This window comes from Arachis ipaensis, chromosome B2 (genome assembly GCF_059453495.1).
Source record: "Arachis ipaensis isolate K30076 ecotype BB chromosome B2, ASM5945349v1, whole genome shotgun sequence".
Classification (NCBI taxonomy): domain Eukaryota; kingdom Viridiplantae; phylum Streptophyta; class Magnoliopsida; order Fabales; family Fabaceae; genus Arachis; species Arachis ipaensis.
In genome coordinates, this window is record NC_142437.1 from 90,789,582 (window position 1) to 90,812,340 (window position 22,759).

The window sequence follows — 22,759 nt, forward strand, 5'->3', positions numbered from 1 at the left end:
TTTTAGGACGGACGAAGAAATTTGTGGAGTTTTAGTTAAGTACTTAGATATGTTGTTTCTGTTTGTTTACATATGTTATAGATTTTTTCCCTCGCCCTTATTATTATAACAATGTAAGAGGGATAGGAGTCGTATATTTTAAATGTATATTATATTTATAAGCTACTTATGTAAGAAGTCTTGTATATAAATATATGCTTGTTTGTTTCCACGATAAAGTATTTTTTCTGATTTTCAAAGAAATCAGCGATGCGATTTCGAGTCAAAGGCTCCTATTTTATTGTTAAGTATATGAAGTCATCGTAATACTTCTCGCTATCAGAGTGGTGCAACCGAAAGCGTGACATTCTGATAATAAGGGTGTTACATTATGGTATTAGAGCAGTCTTTTCTGTAGAGACTGAGGAATAGACTGACTATACTTCAGTTGCATACTCTGAGAGTGTGTCATGTTGTAGGTCTTGTCCTGATGACGAGAGTTAGAGTTTTATGCACATGACTGCCTATTAATTAATACCGTTAGTCTACCATTCCATGCATCACGGTATTAAGTTTGGCCGGCTTAACACTGATGGTTTATGTATATGAGAGCACTAATAGGTTATCATAGGCAAAAAAGAACTAATAGGTAACGCATATCGTGGGGTTTGGAAAAATGTTAGAAGTTGAAGTTTGGGGAGTTGAAGTTCTGAAGCTGATATGAGATTAATATGTGAACGTTAATCACATCATTTTAACCCCAACCTATTTTATAACTCGTTGCCGCCTTGCCTTACCATCGCATCTTTGAGCCATGTCATCTTTTACATCAAGCTTACCTCGTAGCCTCTATGTCGCATCACATATTTACCCTTATATCTTTATGCCATATGAAAATCCAAGTATTTGAAACTATATATGTATACATGATAAACCACTATTTTATGGTATATTTTGGATTGAATTGAGTGGATTTTGTCACTTATTTTCACCCTAATCCATATAAATTGCATGTTTTTAAGTTTTCTTCCTAATTTCGTGCTATGATTGAAAACATGCTTCTTTGGTCTTAAAATTGCTAATATTTAATCCTCTTTTATGACCCTCGATACCGTGATATGTGCGTTAAGTGATTTCAGGTTTTCTAGGGCAGGAATGGCTTAGAGGATGGAAAGGAAGCATGCAAAAGTGGAAGGAACACACGAAATTGAAGTTTTGAGAAGCTGGCATTGACGCGCACGCTTGGATGACGCATACGCGTGGATGACGAGTACACGTGACCAGGAATTTGTTCAGCAACGCATACGCGTGGCTAACGCGTACGCGTGACGAGCTTCACGTGTCTGAATTACGAGAAAATGCTGGGGGCAATTTCTGGGATGTTTTTGGCCCAGTTTCAAGCCTGAAAATGAAGGTTATAGGCTACAGAGTGGGACAAATCAGGGGATCAATCATTCACTTTTCGTTCATACACATATTAGGTTTTAGATGTAGAATTCTAGAGAGAGAGGCTCTCTTCTCTCTCTAGGTTTAGGGTTTCTTCTTCCAATTCCTCCTTAGAGTTAGGTTTCAGTCTTATTTTAATTTAGTTTTCTCTTACTTTTATTTGTTCTAGCACTTTAGTTATCTACTTCCCTTATTGATTCTTTTATTTTACTAATTTAGTTTATGAGTTCATGTGTTACTCTCAATTTTCATTAATGCAATTTATGTTTCATGTTTCTTATTGTTCAATTGCTTTGTTATGGTTATTTCTTTGCTTTGGTTTGTCTTAAAATTTCCTATGTCTTGTCAATTTTCTATTTTTTATTTTATGCATTCTAAGTGTTTGATAAAATGTTTGGGTGAATTTTAATTTAGATTTTTATGTTCTTGACTTAGATTGATTAATTAGAGACTCTTGAGTTATCAAAATTCTTTTGTTGATTGGTGATTGAAAGTTGCTAGTTGGCTTGAGTCTCACTAAATCTAGTCTTTGATTAGGATTTGTGAACTTAAGTCAATTTTGCTCGCTTGACTTTCTTTCATTTGTTAGAGGATAACTAAGTGAAAGCAATTTATATTTACCATCACAATTGATGATAATAATGAGGATAGGACTTCTAATTCTCTTTCCTTGCTAAGAGCTTTCTTTGTTATTAGTTTATTTTCTTGCCATTTTACTTTCTTGTTTCTTATTACAAAACCCGAAAATATACTTTTCCATAACCAATAATAAACATACTTTTCTACATTCCTTGAGAGACGACCTGAGGTTTAAATAATTCGGTTAATTTTATTGGGTTTGCTTAAGTGACAAACAATCTAAACGTTGATTGAGGTTTAATTGTCGATTTAGAACTATACTTGCAACGCGATATTTTTGTGAAAATCTTTACCGACATTAAGTTTTAAATTTGGATAATGAATTGACGTTCATTGCGACTGAAAATAGTTTTATTTAAAATATCTTATAACAATTCTTCAAAATCCTCTACTGAGAACCAGCGAAAATGATGTTCCCACCCCCTACAGCTTTATCTTTTTAGGACGGACAAAGAAGTTTGCGGAGTTTTAGTTAAGTACTTAAGTATGCAGTTTCTGTTTGTTTACAAATGTTATAGAGTTTTTTCCTGCGCCCTTATTATTATAACAATGTAAGAGGGATAGGATAGTTGTTTGTTTTAAATGTATATTATATTTATAAGCTACTTATATAAAAATGCTTGTACATAAATACATGCTTGTTTGTTTCCATGATAAAGTGTTTTTTTTTCGGTTTTTAAAGAAATCAGCGATACAGTTTCGACTCTAAAGCTCCTATTTTATTATTAAGTATATGAAGTCGCCGTAATACTTCTCACTATCAGAATGACACAGCAAAAAATGTGACATTCTGATAGTAAAAGTGTTACATCATCTCTTGTATCATTTTAGCGTTAGCATCAGCTTGATTATCACGTAGTCTACTTCCACCATGGACTTCACCTAAATTCCATTGGGTTTGGTTCCGTCACGCCCACCTTCTCGAGCATCTTCATTTTGTGTTGGTTGTCAAGCCCAACATTGAAAATCACGATTCTAACAAGAATCACTGTATTCATGACCAGGAGTAACTTGGGTTTGACGGACACTAGGTTGACGTGTTGCCCTATGATCCTTATTAGTAGGCCATGTGTCATGTAAGTGAGGGTTTGCGATGGAATTTCCAGAGCTTTTGCATTTTCTACAATCTCCTTACTCACATCAGTTATTATCCGTAACCAAAGAATGAAGAATTCCAATAGACGACGCCAAATGTTTATAAGTTTAGCAAACTCACCAACTAAACTAATTGGGACCTCGTATTCTCTTTGGCAATGAACTGTGATTAATATTTGCAAAGACATTCTATTGCCTAAATGAGTAAAATTCTAAGAATAGGAATAGAAAGAATTATATTAAAAATGTTGTGTATACCCCTTTTTACCATTTTCTAGGTTATTTATAGGGGTGGCAAAGCGGGTCAGTCCGCCCCAACCCCCCCCCCCGCCCCGCCTAGGTCTGCCCCATAAACGGGGCGGACCGGGCCGCCCCGCCAACTAAAATGGGTTCAAAATGCTAGCTCGTCCCACTTTATGGCGGATTGGCGGGTTGGCGGGCTAGCCCGCTTTTTTTTTTTTTTTTTTTGAAAAATAAAATTCATTAAAATTAACCAAAAAATAATAATTAAAAAATCAAATACAAATAAAAATAGTCAAATTATAATATAATTTTTTATTATTTTTTTTTATTTTTAACTTCAATAAAATTGTTCAAAATAATATTTGTCAATAGAATCATCTTTATTTTAAAAAATAAGTCACATAATTTGAGCATATATACGAAATTGTAAAATAAAATAAACAAAGTTAATAACTAAATGAAGAATAAAAATAAAAATGAAAAAAAAAGTATTTAAAAATTCTATAATTATTAATTTTATAATAGTAATCACTCTTTTATTTAATAAAAAAAAAGAAAAATAAAAATTTTTGGCCCCGGGGGACCGACCTACCCCGCCCCGCCAAAATCCGTCAATTTGGCGGTGTGAATTTGGCGAATTTTTTTAATTTGATGAGCTCCAAATCTTTGCTCGATCCGCCTTTTTTAGCGAATTTAGCAGATCGGTCCGACGGACTCGACCCGTTTTGCCACCCCCTAGTTATTTATATCTGCTCGATTCTTATTCACCGGATCGCAGGCCTTTATTTGGTATTAAGCATTTATGCCTATTTAATGCCCATTGGTAAGTCGTTTTGACCTTACAATATTACTTTTGTCCTTAGTAATTCGCTAATTCTAAATATCAATTCAAATCAGCGACCTCCTGAGCTTATTGTTTGTCTTTGTCGTAACCTCTGCTTTATGGGCTTGGGTCTAAGTACAGAACAGACACACTAGTATAATTAATATGAATACATATCATAAACATTTATTATATTCATAAACTCTTTATGAAAATCATATCTATTATCACAAAAAAGTTTATAAGTATATCAATTACTTGAAGTTCAATTTTGATAAATTCAAATTTTATCTTATCTTTTTGAACATGCTTAATGTTCTTTTTTTTCTTTAAAAAAATTCATGACCCATTGAAAAAATTCATGACCCATAGAAATAACTAATTTTAGAGAAAATGATAAATAGGTCCCTGATCTTTTGTCTTGCGGACATTTTTATTTCTGATCATTGAAAAATACTTTTTAAGTCCCTGACCGTCACAAAACTTTTTACGAAAAACGCTTGTCATGCATACGCGTGGGTCACGCGTACGCGTCTTATGGCAAACTTCCCTCTCACGCGTACGCGTCACTATGAATTTAACAAAACCCTCGTCTCTTCATGTGAATTCTCCACTTTGCTTTTTCTCCGTTTCTTTCAAGTCATTCTTGCCTTCAAAACTTTAAATCACTCAAACAAACGTATCAAGATATCGAATGATAGAAAAGTAAATTAAATTTAGCAATTTAGGGTGTGTTTGACTTAGCGTTTGAAGCATCAAATGTAGGTTTAGTTTTTTTTGAAAGTTTCACTTTTTAGTTTGGCTATTTTTTCTTCTTCTAAATATAAACGTAATTCTGCTCTTCAACCCAAGTTTAGCCAAAGCTAAAAATGATAGCTTTTGCATTTACGTTTCACAGTTAGATTGAAATTTATTTTCTATCTCCCAATTTTGTACTTCATTGTTCATATGATTAATTTTGTTGGTTTTTTTTATAACATTTTTTCTTTAATACTCTCTCATGGATATTATTATTCTTTGTTCTTTTTTTTTGTTTATATATATTTTTTATCTATTATTTTTTTGTATAGAATAATAATAGTAAAATTATAGCATACTAAAAAAGAATATTAAGAGTACTAAAAATATCTATATAAAAATATCATAAAAAATTTTAGATTTATTTCCATCATTGTCGAGATAAATATTTAAATTTTATTTATTTTAGTACTCTTTTTTATAATTATAATTCTCGTATACTATATTTTAGTGTAATTTTTTTATAATATAAATTATGATCTCATTAAAAAAGACAAATTAAATAAAAAATTAATCATAGGTAATAATATAATTATAAACGTTGGATTTCAAAATAATATTAAGAATAACATTATTGAGAGTATTGAAATAAGAGTACGATGTAAAAGAATACTAAATTAACATTTTGATGTATAATGCAACGCTATGATGATGCAAAAAATAAAAAAGAAAAAGAAAAAGAAAAAGAAAATCGACGAAAAATGTTACTAACAGTGACTTTTAATTTTGAGAGCAGTTTCATCATTGTAACTTTCTTTAATCATGTAAAGGTTGTATCATTCTTACTTTTCTCTCATTCGATACCTTAATATATTTGTTTGAATGATTTAAAATTTTGAAGGCAAGAATGACTTGAAAGAAGTGGAAAAAAAGCATGCAAAGTGGAGAATTCATGAAGAAATGAGGAGGGAAAAGTATGGGGAGCCAATGGAATATTTATACAATGTGTACAATAGAGGTTTAGGGAGTATTAGAGATATAATCATTAGTGTTACCCTTTCCTATCAGCTGAAGCTTTTGGGATGAGTGGTATCATGACATGGTATTAGAGTACTAGATCCGAAAGGTTAAGAGTTCAATCCTTGGTGAACCCCAAAATCAGTTTAACGCGTACGCGTGAAAGGGAAGTTTGCCAGGCGACACGTACGCGTGACCCACGCGTATGCGTGACAAGCATTTTTCGTTGGGTCTGACGGAGGCATTTGGACGAATGGACTGATCCGTCCAAGTTTTGTGAAGGTCAGTGACTTAAAAGTATTTTTTAATGGTCAGGGACGAAAATATCCGCGAAGCAAAAGGTCAGGGACTTATTTGTCCTTTTCTCAAAAAAAAATATTTTAATTTAGATTTCAAAGCATTATTATTCACCTTATTTATTTCCAACAAAAAAGTGTATCAATATGCTAGTGTCATGGTCCACATGTACAAAATCAAACTATAATAATAATAAAGGTTGACATATAGTAAAAGTAAAATAGACAGGGATTGTTATGTATGATAAAAAAAATGTTGAGAATTGATCTGTGTATTAATTTTTTTTTTACTAAAATGTCAACTTTTAAAATTATTAAAAACTGATTTGAGTAATTACTCTACTAAAAAATAGACTAGGATTGATTTGACTGCCGAAAGTAAAACTTTATAATTAATCTGTATATTAATTTTTTTAAAAAACTAAAATGTCAACTTTTAAAATCTTTCGAGATTGATTTGAGTAATTATTCTAGTTTTTATAACATAAGATATCCTAACATAAATATCATATTAATTACTTAAGTGTGCCAAAATAAAATTAGTTTTAATACAAACATTCTTTTTTAAAATAGGATATTTTTTTATTATATTAAATATAAAAATATCAAATAATTTTAATTTTAAATTTTTTTAGAATAATCTCTAATAATTTTATTATTATTATTATTATTATTATTATTATTATTATTGAATGACTATATATATATTTTATATTTTTATGCAAAAATCTTTTTTTATATTATAAATACATACACAAGAATCTAATGAATAAATTTATTATTTTTATTAAAAAATATAAAAAAATATAATACAGTATTGTTGTGTAATTAATAATAATAATAATAATAATAATAATAATAATAATATTTTTTTTATAATCGAGGAATGGTTATGTCTGACAAAAAAATATTAAAAATTAATTTCTGTATTAATTTTTTTTAAGAGCTAAAATATCCGCTTTTAAAATTTTTGGAGATTAATTTGGATAATTATTTTGCCGAAATAACTGTTAGAACAAAATTTTGGAGATATTTTTATATATTAATTTTTTTTTTAGAAACTCAAATATCCACTTTAAAAATTTTTGAAGACTGATTTGAGTAATTATTCTAAAAAATTAAATATGTGTTAAGAAGGCTATAAAAAATATTTTATTAAAAATAATTAAAAATATAACTTTTTTAATTTTTGATATATTAAATACATCCAAAACTTTAAAAATTTTATTACTATACTCTTAAAATATATCTTTAAGGTATAAACTAGTTAAGTTTTTTTATTTTATTTAATTCCAATAAAAAAATCCGACAAACAATAAAGTGACGACACTCAAATTTAGAAATGTGAGTGTTAATCTCGGGGAGTTAAATAATTAATAAAGAATTAAAATATTCACGAGGAGTTGCTGGAAGAGAGATTCGGCCTTTACGTGTGCCCTTCGAAAAGGTAAATTAAAAAATTAAAAATGAACACCACCCACACCATCTTCTTCATCGGATTCTCTTCTGTCCTTAGCTACTTTCTCTCTCATCCCCCCTTTCATGTGTTTCCTCCTGCACGACACCATTTTCTTCATCAAATAATAATAATTAAACTCAAAGTTTCCATGTATTCGTATCTATCTTTTAGTTTCTTTGGATTCTCATTATTTTGCAGATGTTAGTGTTGGCCGCACTTTCTTTTTCCATTTTTTTTTTCTTTTCCTTTTTGGAGCTTAAAGTTGAACGAAGATAAGAAGTGACCACGATAGTGATCATAGCTGCTTCTTAATATGCGAGTAACGCGTTCCTCATGATAGAACCAACTTTAATCGTCTAAAGTAGAATGGACAATTCTCCAATTCCTAGTACATGCGGTGCATGACCTAGAAATAAAAAAGTAAGCTTGTTTTTATACAATAAAAAAGATGGTTTTAACTTTTACTATAATAAATAAAATTTTTATATTATTATATTTAAACATAATTATTAAATAAAAATATATATTTAAATAAAAAATTTAAATATAAAATTATTTTTATTTTTTTTTAATTTTTTTTTAAATTTTTTTTTATAAAAATCACTCAAACAAGCTTTAATCTATCTATACTATTCTGTGTTAATTTTTTCAAGTAATTTTTTATATTATAAGTAAAATACTGTTTTAGTTTATAATATTTGAATTAAGTCTTAATTTTATTTCTAATATTTAAAACATCATATTTTTATTTTATATATCTTATTTTGTTATATTTTAATCTTATAGTCAAAAAATTTTTTTTTTTAATATCTTTTCATTCAGTATGATTTTTGTAAGTAGTAACAAAAATCGTAAGTATAGTGATTATAATAGTAGTTGTTGTTATTTGAAAATAAAAATAATAAAATAATAAAAAATACTTTATTATTAAAGATTAAAATATTTTTTTGTGACCTTTTATATTTTAGTAAGTTAAGAATTAACATGTCGTGTATTATTTGAGGTTTATTTAAAATTTGTCGTTAATTAATATATTATTTGTATATATAAGATAAAATTTAAATTTTTAATACTTATTTAAATGAATGAGTGAACTAAGCGTACTCGATTGACTCAGGTTAATTTTTTAGCGACTTTAAAGTACTTATCCGAGATAAATATATTATATTATGTGTATACTAAAATTAGTCACTAAATTATCAGTATAAAATATATGTTAAAATATAAATATATATTTAAAATAATTAAACTATATATATATTTATATACAAATATATTGGTGACTGATTTTGATATGTAACTAATATTTTTGGAGAAAGTCCAGGGACCAACAGTTTTATTAAAATCTGGTCAGCACTTAACCAATAAAAAAAAGTGAAGAACCCACACCATTGAATGAAATCTCACACCATTAAAAACACAATAATAACTAATTAATAACTACAAATCATAAAACTTGCTAACCCCATAGCACTTCTCATATTTTTGTATATTTATATATCAGTTAACTACTAAAAATACCCTCAAATTATTTAAACGTTGACAAAAATACATTCAAATTTTACTATCAATAAAAATGTCTTCAAATAATTTAAAAACATAACAAAAATATCTAATAGTAAATATATATTTCCAAAAAATATCTTAGACACTAAATTTTAATGAAATATTTTGCAATCATGATTATAAAAATAATATATTATTATATTTAAAATTTGGTAATTTTTTGTTAAGTATATATTTTTTTTATAATTCTTTTAACAACCAATAATACTTTTAAAAAATCACCAAATTTTAATAATAATAATATATCATTTTTTCTAAATATGTTTGCGAAAAAATCGCATCAAAATTCAATCTCTAATATATTTTTTAAGAAATACATATTTAATGTTATTTTTTTTGCAAGATTATTTAACATTAAATATGTATTTTTCAAAAAATATATTAAAGATTGAATTTTGATATGATTTTTTACAATGTATATAATTTTATGATTAAACAAATAAGATATTATTATACTTAAAATTTGGTGATTTTTTGTTAAGTATATAATTTTATGATTAAACAAATAAGATATTATTATACTTAAAATTTGGTGATTTTTTGTTAAGTATATAAATTTTTTTGTAATTTTTTTGTTAACAACTAATAATACTTTTAAAAATCACAAAAAAATATATACTTAGAAAAAAACTACCAAATTTTAAGAATAATAATATCTCATTTTTTTATTATACTTGCAAAAAATTACATCAAAATTTAATTTTTAAGATATTTTTTGAAAATATATATTTACTATTGGACATTTTTATCACATTTTTAAATTGTTTAAAAATATTTTATATGCCATTTGAGTTATTACTCATTAGCTAAATTTGGAAAGATATGTGATTCAGCCCCCGCGACCTCTTAATTGAGTATGGGGAGTCTATGCCATTTGAGCTATAACTCGTTGGCTTAAAAATTTGGAAAGATATGTGACTCGAACCCACGACTTCTTAATTGAGTATGAAGAGTCTATACCATTTGAGTTATAACTCGTTGACAAATTTAAATATATTTTGTCAAAATTAAATAATTCAAAAATATTTTTTTGTGGTTAACCTTTTATATATCTAAGAATCCCCGTAATACTACTTGAAAATAAAAGATGACAAGTTGTTACCAAAATTGAATCGTATTACTCGACGTCACTTGATTTTTGTTGCCATTTTGACGGTTTTCATTTTTAAAATAAAAATATTTCATTACAGATGTATATATTACATGAGATAAACCGTTATATATGTATTGGATAATTATCTATCTTAATTCTATATGTTTTAATATTTTTTATTAGCGGGTATGGTATGATTTTTTTAATATGTTTCTTTTATTTGTAGGTTGTGTTTAGGTAATATTTATATTTACGGAAAAGCTCTACATACAAGCGATTAGGGCTTGTAAGCATTACAAGTCAATTAACCCCTAACTCCCCAAAACACGCTGCAAGTGCTACGTCCCTTACACGCGCTATATATCTCCTTCTTTCCAAATTTGCTCGTTCTTCTTCTCGCGCGTCTTCCCCTGCTTTTTCGATCGTTCTTTTCTCCTCCTTCCTCACTGGTTTGTTCTTCGTCATTGACGTTAGTTCCTCTCTCTGTAACTCCAGCTTCGTTTTCTTTTCGATTTTCTGGTTTCTGAAATCAAAGTTTGAACTCGTTTTGAAGATAATGGATGATTCAACCTCAGGATGTGAGGAATTACATTACGAGAGAAGTGCGAGAAGCGTGGGTGTGCTTAAAGACTTATTTGATAGGAATTGGAATGATTTTCTGCTGAATTTTGGTCTTGTGGACAACAAGTGGCTTTCAGGTAATGTTTGTTTAAAATCTGCAGCAGAGGTGTAAATTTAATTTTTTTTTCGGGTGTATTTATAGTTTGTGTTTGGGTGTATTCTGCAGATCTCTATGAAGACCGTCATATATGGATTCCAATCTATCTGGATCACCATTTTTGGGCAGGGATGAGAAGCACACAAAGGAGCGAGAGCGATTTACATATGATTACTCTGAATTTTGTTGCAGTTATTTGTATAGCATTGTGTAGCTGAATAATTCGTGAACATTGACTGTGAAACTAACGCGTGAACATAAATCTGTGGATTGAATCTAATGTATTAGTTTTGATTAATTATCTGCAATTTATAGCAGACGTTCGGGTGTATTAGATCAGACATGATTGGGTGTATTTTTTGTTTTTGACATGGTGTATTCTGCAGCCTCTCTCTGTTGATGACCAGTTTGTTAAATTTTATTGAAAAGGATGTGAGGAATTACATTACGAGAGAAGTGCGAGAAGCGTGGGTGTGCTTAAAGACTTATTTGATAGGAATTGGAATGATTTTCTGCTGAATTTTGGTCTTGTAGACAACAAGTGGCTTTCAGGTAATGTTTGTTTAAAATTTGCAGCAGAGGTGTAAATTTAATTTTTTTTTTGGGTGTATTTAGAGTCTGTGTTTGGGTGTATTCTGCAGATCTCTATGAAGACCGTCATATATGGATTCCAATCTATCTGAATCACCACTTCTGGGCAGGGATGAGAAGCACACAAAGGAGCGAGAGCATGCATTCTTTTGGATGTAAAAGCAGTATTTTTTTGGGTGTATTTCTGAATTTTCTTGTATTTCACATTTTACATATATATACATATATATACTTCAGAATCTTGTTTTTATGTTATAAAATACTGTTTATTTTTTTTTACAACGGTTTAAGGGTTTTAGGTATTAGGGTTTAGGGTTTTAGAGTTTACGGTTTAGGTTTTAGGGTTTACAGGTTAGGGGTTAAGGTTTAGGTTTTAAGTGTTTAGGGTTCAGGATTTTAGGGATAAAGCATCAGGGGATAGATTTTTGGGTGTATATTCAACTTTCTTTGGGTGTAAAAAATGGCAGGTTATGGGTGTATATTTGGTTTGATGTTTTCCTTCATATTATAGTACCTGTAATTCATACATTTTGAATACAGCAGAGAGAGTTTAATTATTGAAAGAAATTTTACAATAAACTGGATTATAATTGGAAAATTTTTACAGCATGTGTTCAATTTGTTACAGGACTATATAACATTTATATTAATCAGTGTCAATATCCTTAGAATCTATCTGACAATTTGGTGATGCACCCTTAGCGGCGGGATGTGCATCAGGCCACCAAATCCCAAATCCCTAACAATTGTTTTCTTCTCTTCGCTCATGTTTCTGAATTTCTCACTTAACAAATGTGTTGCACACTTAAGGTCTTTGATTTGCTGTAAACAAAGCAAAATTATAGTCAGATATATTTCTATTATATAAAACTGATTTCATCTAAGACATATATTTGTTCTTACATTTTTTTCAGCTTGGTTTCTGCCTGCCATTTTTTCTGAAATGAAAAATACACCCATAGATATCAGTAAGATACACCCATAGATATGAGTCAGATACACCCATAGATATCAGTCAGATATCACTCAAACATGGATTAATATACAAGGTCAAGCAACATTACAAGGTCAAGCAATATACACCCATGGACAAGCAAATATTAGAACAGTTGCAACTGTTGACTATATTACAGTATATCAGTTCAGAAATATACACCCAACAAATTATGCTATATACACCCAACAAAATACTCAATATACACCCACCAAATCACGCAATATACTCCCAAAAATCAGTTACCAGAAGAACTAGAACAACAAGAACAGTAACACCTAGAACAACTAAGAAGAACAGAATAACCTAGAAGCAAGAATAACAATAAAACCTAGAACAAGTAGAACATTAAAAACTGTAAAATGAGACCTAGAACAAGAAGAACAGTAAAACCTAGAAAAACGTAGAAGAATAGTAAAACCTAGTTCTTCGTTTTCGAAATGTGGAAAATATACAATATGAGTAAAATAGTAACGTAACGTACCTTGAGTATTATAACTTCGTTTTTTCTGGAGATTGTTGATCGAGAGTTCTATGTTGTGTTGATGGAGAGTTCTAATCTTCGCGACGAGTCCTATCTCTGCAGTTTGGAATGTTGCTCGAAAACAGACAGTTTGTGTTTTCTTCGAAGAGCTTGGAAAAATGGAAGAGTGCGCCATTAAGGAGCGCTATTTTGTGAAGAGCAACTGTTGAGTGGGGCGCGTGTAGTTTACGTTCCATTCAAAAAGAGATGAGTGCGCGTGTAAATGAAGTGTGGGCTGAAAACTTGTAAAACTTGTAGGGCCTCTTTGCTTGTATGTGTAGCAGGTCCCTTATATTTAACGTTCACACGTTTATATATATGTTATGTGTAAACATGCCAATCACGTTGCACCATGTAATTTTGCAAGTATTTGTACTAATTGATTTACTTCAAATTAAATCAAATAGCATCACAATTTAATATTTTAATCTCTTATGTTTTATAAATTAAAAAAAAAATCATTTCTTCTTATCAGAAGAGTGCTCTTAAATTTGTAAAATTTAAATAAGAATAAACTATTATTTTTAACTATAAAATTTTAAAATACTAAATAATTTAACAATAAATAAATAAAATCAATTTTGTACTTACAAAAAATAATTTTTGCATAACAAAAATACATAAAATTAATGTTATTTAGATTTTTTTATTAGTTTAATATTGACAGTAATTAATTATAGTATCAATACATAAAAAGTATATAAAGTTAACGACAAAATATTTTTTTAGTTTTTTATTATTCATTTAAAAAAATTTTAAATGAGAAGAACTTTTTTTTTTCTCTTTCTCAACTTTCACTCTTTCTCTTTCTTCAAACTATTTACATCACAATTTGAATAGTCTAAAATATAAAATTTTTTTCGATGAGCGTAGAGAACAACCACCAAATTAGAAATCGAATTAAAAAATGGTGAATTTTCAACCATTGTCAATAACACCTTTTTTTCTTTCTCATATTTTTTTTTTCACATTTTTTTTTTACCCCTTCTTTCAAACTCATTTAAAAATAATAAAAGAATTAAGTAGTATTATGGAGTTCACTATTAAATAACAACAAAAATGAAAAATTATTAGAGAACTCATTAACAAATATAATTAATGATAAAATGCAAATATTTGACGTTCAGTTATTAATCGCAATTAAGAGAATTTATTCCAAATTAACCATTGAAAAGAGCGCCAAAAAGATAGAAATAGTATATAAACAGAAATATTTCATATTTGAAAGCATTATTTACCCCGCCCCCCCCCCCCCCCCCCCCGCGGGGTCATTCAAAACTTGCGTGCATCTTTTTGTTAGGTAAAACTCCCATAGTATATACATTTGAACAAAAAGAGAGTAAGCATATTAAAGACAGTAGTATCCAATTTGAAAAGAATAATGTGCATCAATGCATGCATATTGATGAATTATTGAAGCATATAAATAATACAAAATTATTAATTTAAGCACAATGTAATGTAAATCATATTGCTGTGGAGCCATGCATATTCCATCAAGCTAATTGAGCAACTAGTAGCTAGGCTCAAGCTGATGAGCATTAGTACATAATATATATTAATTATCAAAAATTACATTGATTCTCTTTCAACAAGAAACTCAACATATACACCGGAAAAAAATAATGAGAAAAATTAAATACAGATGCATTATTATTAACATCACTAATATATATCATGTAAGGAGTTTCATGCTTTATACAAAGCTAGCTAGATATTAATACCATCACTGCTCGGCCAAGTAAAATCAAATCCGGAAAAAAGAACATATTACAAGTCCCTCATTCTTAAGGATAAGATTTAGATAGTTTATAAATGTGAGACATTTTTTATACCGTGACATAAAATAAAAGATACAAAAATATTAATTGAGATATACAATAAAAATTCAGTTAAATTAAAAAAATGAAACAAAAATAAAGAATTTGATAGTGATTGCTAATCTGCTAAAAAAAAAACGCTAAACTTTTAAAAAATCACCGACATTATGTGACGGTTAATTTATGTAATTTTAATTTACAGCAATTATTCCAGTAATTTAAAGAAACCGTCGTTAAAGTTTAGTCGCGCTTTATTTTAAAACGATTATCCAACTGTCGCTATCTAACGCTAGAACCGCCGCAATATACTAAGATTCTTGTAGCGAATCTCAATTCTAGTAAAGTATAAAGTATGAATCTATCTAATAAGCAACAGCGCAGGGATTAGTAAGCGGAAACATAGAGGGTCATAGAACCAAAAAGAAAAATGTATCTAACAATATATGGTAAAGCCTAACTATGAGAGTATGTAAATTCATCATACATACATACATACATCTACATATATATTTCCCTTTGGAGTTGGGAATGAGAACGAAAAGTTTCAAGTTGATACATTTTTTAGTGCAGTAAAGAAAAAAAGCTCTATCTCTTCTGGTGAAGTAGTAGAAGCGAAGAGCGAAATCGGAGATTTATTCGATGAGAATTTAGGGATTACTCTTTTCTTCTTTGGAGGCGGTGGACAAGTTAAGATCTCAGGTATTCTGAACCTTTTCGCCTTCGGTGTAGAGCAGCCATTACTACTTATAACTTCTTCCACATCACCACCACCATTCTTCTCATTATCATCATCAACACTACTATTATTACCCATTATTCGCGGCCGCTTCATCATTCTAGTAACGTTGATGAGAACAGTTTGAAAAACTAATGAGTTTTTGACCCTAAAAAGACAAGGAACATTTTAATTTAAGTAGTTTGCATTGTATATGGTTGAGGGTGAATTCATCAGCAATTGGTTAAGTGTTTAAAACTTATATAGTAGTGAGGAGTGAGGAGCTAGCTAGGTATGGTAGCTTCTGAAATAACATGAACGAATCTTCATGGAATAATTAATAAAACTATTTGAGGGGGTTGAAAAGTTCCTAACCTGCCATAATATAAGGGGTAAATCCCAAAACACATTACGCTACCACACAGTAACAACTGCTACCACTATAGATTAAAATATTCTGTTGCAAAAGTTATTATCTTGCAACAATATTTTATATTTATCAGACATAATACTTTACGTGCATCATGTACAAAAGTGAGATAGTATAGATGTTATTTTAAAGAGAAAAGTTCGGGTATCAATAGTTTCGTTTTTATTATTTCAAAATGTCTCGAAAAACAAAAACTTTTATTAAAAAATTACCAAAATTTATTATTTTTATTTTTATTTAATATATTCTGTAATAAATAAATATTAAATAAAAAATTTAAACTGATATTTTTTAGCATTATTATTTTTATTTATACGGTTAGTAGCTAGCACTATATTTATATTAGTATTCTGGTGATACATTTATATATATATATATTTTTTACATCGGCAAACTTGTTGGTTAATTGTTTATCGAAAATAATAGATTATACTAGCAGTGTAGTACTATTGTATTTTAAAAATGGTTATGTATTTATAATATATATTCGTTTGGATAATAATGTTTATCAAAAATCTTTTTTAATGTACATCTATCTAGTGTTTTTATTGATATAAATGGTTATATTTTTATTTCAAAATAATTTGTAACAAAAGATCTAATTTATTTTTGGTAATAATAATATCTTTTACAAATTTTTTTTCCATGGCAACATATATACTTTTTTTTTGTTATAACAGAACTTTATCCTTTGCAACAATTTTGAATTAGTTTTAAAGTTTTCAGTTAAAAAAATTGAGTTCTTTTTTTTATTTATTAATTCTTTTTAGCGCGGAATGTTGATTTTCTTGTATTATCTCTACCGAATCATGATAAAATATAGAAAGTTCCTCGGCTTTGAGGCCCCTAAGACAGGTTCCACCACCAACTTTATGCTCCGGGTATCATTTATATATGATATATAGCCCCACGTAATAGAATTATTTTACAACAAAAGTTTGTGAAAGGACGAAGATGCTTTTCTTTATGATTTTTATAGAAAATTTAAGTGATTAATAATCTTTTAGACAATATGTAATTAATAATTACATTTCAACCTTTCTACTTCAAAAAAAAATTGGAAATAATGAATTTGGAGCGAGAGAATTAACAACTTGGTATATATAATCAATCTCTTACCGTATTTCTCTTCAATCGTGTTCGAGTAACCCTATACTAGAAGTCCTTAAATATAAATGAATATCAATAAAAATACGGAGTATGTTTTTGGGCAACAAATAGAGAAAATAATAAATAAATTCTTAATTCTTTTAGGCTATTAATTTCTGTAAACAAGAGACACATAGGCCTATTTGTATCAAATCCAAACCATCGCTAAAAAATCTACGTAGTTTTTATTTACAAAAATTAGAGAATTACTTATAATTTAATTTAGTAATTTTTTTAGGTTTAATTACTCTATTACTCCCTATAGTTTTGCGAAATTTTTAATTAAGTTCTTATACTTTTTTTTCCTTTAATTGAGTTCTTGCACCAATTTTTTTTAATTAGATCCCTATACTTTTTTTTTTCTTTTATTTGGATCCCAACACTATTTTTTTTTTTAATTAGGTTCCTATTCAATTAAATCAATTAATGTGAAGAATGACCTAATTGAAAAAAAAATTATAGTGCAGAGATCAAATTAAAAAAAAAAGTACAATGACCTAATTAAAAATTTTGCAAAACTATAAGAACTAACAGAATAATTAAATTTTTTTTTTATTTTCATGTATTAGGAACTTATTTGTTTTTCTTTTTTTAAAAGTGAGATACATTTTATCATTTTTTTTTATTTTAAAATGGAGGAGATATACTTATAATGCACAAATATGATGCAAAAAAATGTATCACAATAGTACGACAAATTCTCAAATCGAAAGATCTCATTTGTTGTAAAAAACTAAAAAAAGTTATAATATAAAAATTGAACTTTTTGATTTCTATGTTCAGAAATGAAATATTTTTAAAATTAAAATTATACTTTTCGATTTTATTTTTCACAAAAAAGTTAAAATATTGAAATTGGATGTTCTAATTTTTTCAAAAGATAAACTAAAAAATTAAATTAAAATTAAAATTAAAATCAAACTTTTAATTTTTGTTTTTGTAAATAAAAAATTTAAAATTAAAATCAAACCCTCCGATTTTATACTTTTTTTTCGTTCCTCTACAAATCGAACTATTTGATTTGTATAATAACAATTTAAAAAATATTAATCCTATATTTTAAAAAAAATATCAACCCTTCTAATAACAATGTATATCACATTATCTTTATCTATATAAAAAAATTAGCCACGTTTTATGTGTACGTCATATTTATCTGTTTAAGAAGTTTTTAAAATTAAAAAATAGAAAAAGTATTACCTACAACGAGGGGTATTATGACTATTATCTATTTTTATATTTAAAAATATTATTTGTACACTAAAATCAACCATAAATATATTTATGTATAAATACATATATAATTTAATTTATTTTTAATATATATTTATATTTTAACATGTATATTATACTAATAATTGACTTTAATAACTAATTTTAGTAACATAGGAAAACTCTTTTATTTTAATCTTCTTTTTACCGTCTGCAATCTATACCTTTTCTGTGTCAAATGCATGAAAAGTGATAGAGCGCATGTACCAGTTGCACAGGATAAAAAACAGAGGAAAAGACCTTAAAGTCTTAACATACATTGAACAATATTAAATGGCTAAATGTTTATATGTTACTACCATGTCACAGTCCAGACCAAATAATTAACAATTACCATATATGTATATATTTGTGACTATTGTATGTCAAAAAAGTAAATAACGAGAGCAAATCAAAATTTTAAAAAAATTAGGTCCATTTGTGATTTGATCAAAGAGTGGTTGAATTTAAGAAGCAAGAGATAAAATGTCTTTTAAATAAAATAAAATAAAAAAAAATGGAAAAAGTTGTGGCTTGTTGGCAGCGAGCAGTTGTCAATATGCTGCAATAAGGGATATCACGGTATCTCTTACGTCTCAAAGTTATGATCTTCATTCCGGCCGCAATCTAATACCAACACCAAATAATAAATTCTGCAAACAAAGAAAAAAAAATAATTAAAGATAAACTCACCTAATGTCTATACTACAATATATATACATTTTTTTCTTTCTTCTCTTTGGGTGGGTTAGTTGAGAATTCTTACGTATGCAAAACCAATAAATGAATTCAAACAATCAGCATGGTCGTAAACAAAAACGACAAGCCATGGCACCTCAAAGAAAAATAGAAAATAGAAAAAAATATTTTCACTTAAACTAATAATGACCAGTTTGCTTTGAAAATATATTTATTTTTGTTTCCATTTTTTTATATTTTTGGATTTAGGATTTTATGAGGCAAAAACAATTAAAATAAGAGGAATGCTAGAGACATCAAATTTTATAATTTGTAACTATTAATTAATCATCATTTGTATTTTTAATGGTATGAGATTATATTTAATAATATATGATTGTTTACTTTTTTTTTACTAATTAAATTTTAAGTGCTGTCTAAATTTTAATAAAATTGCTGATGCATACACTTTCTCTTAAAATAATATTGGTTTTTATTTTTATTTTTAATTTTTTTTAATTTTGTATGAACGAAAATTTAAACATATTCAATTATTGAAGATTTCTATTTTTTTCCCCTCAAATTCGTGAAAATCAAAATATAATGACTAATATGTTTCTAGCTTGAACGTACGAACAATGATGATTAGTATAATAGTTAGGTGCAAAGTTCTTGTTCTATATTTAGATTTATCTTTTTTTTCTGATAAATATTTACTTATATTTTTCACAAACAGAATTACCGCTAAATTTAGCATTGCAGGCAGGGCTTTTCCTAGAAAATATTTGAACGTATCCTAGGGCAGAACGTGAAAAGTAGCTAGCTAATTATCCAACCATAAAAAGATGTGACTAATAAATTAATTAATGGATAAATATTCTCTTATTTTAATATGTTTTATAAAATAATATTAAATATTGTCGCAAAACTATTATTTTATAAAATGTTTTCTAAAAACATTTTAACCTATATCATAGCAACATGAAAGTCTTTTATCGAAATTCAAACCAAAATAAATAACCAAAATAAATGAGCTATGGGCACGAATTTAAGTGATCAATTCATTTAAGTAACTCAAAACGCCCACCGTGGGGCTCGAACCCACGACCACAAGGTTAAGAGCCTTGCGCTCTACCAACTGAGCTAGACGGGCTTTGTGTTAAATTTTTATTTGATATATATAAAGCTGTGTACATGGCCAATCAACTCCTATGATGCATATCAAATAAGTATGGAACTCCTTTTAAGAATGGATGGATGCAACTTAAATTTGGCAAAATGCGTAAAAATGATATCAATCTTGAGCAGTAAATTAACAATAATTGAAAAAAGAGTTACTGTCAGCCAGTGAAATGGCTGCAGCAGAATGAAGAAAAAAAAAAGAATGATTAGAAAAGAAAGAGAGAGAGAAAAGAATATTGTGATGATGAATATTCTGATTGTAATTGAATAATACATCATAAAAATTTTACACTATGCTATACAGTTTATATAAATGTACAATAGGTGTGAAAAGAATGAAAGAGAATAATAAGCTAGCCCTAATAAACTAGTCAGCTGTACAATCTAACAAACAAATAAAAAATATACTAACAAATTTTTTACATTTGAAAATACTATTTTCAGCATCTATATTAACTAACATCCCCCCACAAGCTGGTATTACTTGGCTTGTGTAGATCAAGTAATTCCAATTTGGATAGCAAGTAGGAGAAAGGTCCCAGTGTAAGGAGCTTTGTAAACAAATCAGCCAGCTGCTCACTAGAGGCAATATGTGAAAGATTTAAAACTCATTCTTTATATTTGTTACGAGCTATATGGCAGTCAATTTTAACATGCTTTGTTCGTTCATGAAAAATCGGATTTGAGGCAATATATATAGCAGATTTATTGTCACAGAATATATCAACGGGCAGAAGAGGAGAAATCTTGAATTCTTTCAAAAGTTTTAGCAACCATATAAGTTCACAAGTTTCATTTGCTAAAGCTCGATATTCAGCTTCAGAAGAGGATTTAGAGACTATTGTTTGCTTCTTGCTTTTCCAAGATATAAGAGTTTGGTCAAGAAAGAAGTAATAACCAGTAATATATTTTCTAGTATCCTTATAAGACCCTAATCAGAATCAGTATATCCAGAGAGAATAAAAGAATTAGAGGCAGAAAAGAAAAGACCTGATGCTGGTGACTGTTTCAAGTATCAAATCACTCTATAAGCTGTCTTGAAATGAACATCAGTAGGACAATCCATGAATTGAGTAAGACAACCTACAGAGTAGCTCAAGTCGGGTCTAGTATTGGTGAGATAAAGAAGGCGACCAACTAGCCTTCTATAAAGAGCAGCATCAGGTAGAGGAGAACCACAATTTCTTGACAAAGATGTAGTATAATCCATGGGTATAGTGGTAGGTTTGGCTCCAAGTAAGCCATACTCATTGATCAAATTCAAAGCGTATTTTCTTTGACAAAGAGCAATCCCTGTTTTGCTTTTTGCTACTTCCATGCTAATGAAGAATTTTAAAATATCAAGATCCTTTATCTTGAATTTGTTGTCCAAGAAGCATTTGACAGCTTCAATTTCTGAGAGATCATCACCAGCCAACACAAGATCATCCACATAGACCAAAATAAAAGTGAAGCTAACATTAGTGGACTTGGTGAATAAAGAGTGATCAATTTCAGACTGAATATATCCTAATTCAATTAGAGCATTGGATAGTTTAATGTTCCATTGGCGGCTTGCCTGTTTCAAACCATAAAGAGATCTTTCTAATTTACAAACTAACTTGGGATTATCACACTTCAGCCCTTTTGGTAACTTCATAGAAATATCTTCATGAAGATCCTATGAAGAAAATCTGTATTGACATCAAGTTGATGAAGATACCAATTCTTTGATGCCGCAATTGCTAAGAGAACTCTCACTGTGCTCATTTTAACAACTGGACTGAAGGTGTCAATATAATCAACTCCTGGGATTTGAGTGAATCCCTGAGAAACTAACCAAGCTTTATGTCTTTCAATTGTCCCATCTGGGTTGAATTTCGTGCGAAAACCCCACTTACATCCTACTGCATTCTTGCCAGGAGGAAGAGAAGTGATGATCTAGGTCTTGTTTTGCTTAAGAGCAGCAAGTTCTGCATCAATAGCTTTTCTCCAACAATCATGCATAATAGCCTCAGAGTAGTGCTTTGGGTCAGGGTTATTTATAAGTGCAAAAGTGAAGGCTAGGTGTTTTGGAGAGAAAGATGCATATGACAAATGGTGTGATAAAGGGTACTTACAGCTTAAAGAAGAATGAGCAGCATTGATGGGATCCTCATGTGATACCATGCTGAAACAATGAAAGTCCTTAAGGTATAAGGATAGTTTTCTATCCCTCTCAGACCTTCTCAGGACAGACTGAGTTAGTTCAGATTAAATGTGATCAACATGAGGCATAAAGGCAATAGCATTATCATTATTTTCATGAATGTATGATGCATATGCAGATGATATA

General features: G+C 28.7%; 1 long non-coding RNA gene and 1 other non-coding gene across 2 annotated transcripts; both read right to left on the reverse strand.

Annotated features, from left to right (window-relative positions):
- Window positions 1-12,503: 12,503 nt before the first annotated feature.
- LOC148574823 (uncharacterized) lies at window positions 12,504-13,237 on the reverse strand. The gene is made up of 3 exons (XR_015905177.1): window positions 13,182-13,237; window positions 12,607-12,641; window positions 12,504-12,525 (listed from the first exon to the last, which is right to left on the reverse strand). It is a non-coding gene; the product is annotated as an uncharacterized LOC148574823 (long non-coding RNA).
- Window positions 13,238-20,343: 7,106 nt separating this feature from the next.
- On the reverse strand, window positions 20,344-20,416 carry TRNAK-CUU (transfer RNA lysine (anticodon CUU)). The gene has a single exon. It is a non-coding gene; the product is annotated as a tRNA-Lys (tRNA).
- Between the last annotated feature and the right edge of the window lie 2,343 nt (window positions 20,417-22,759).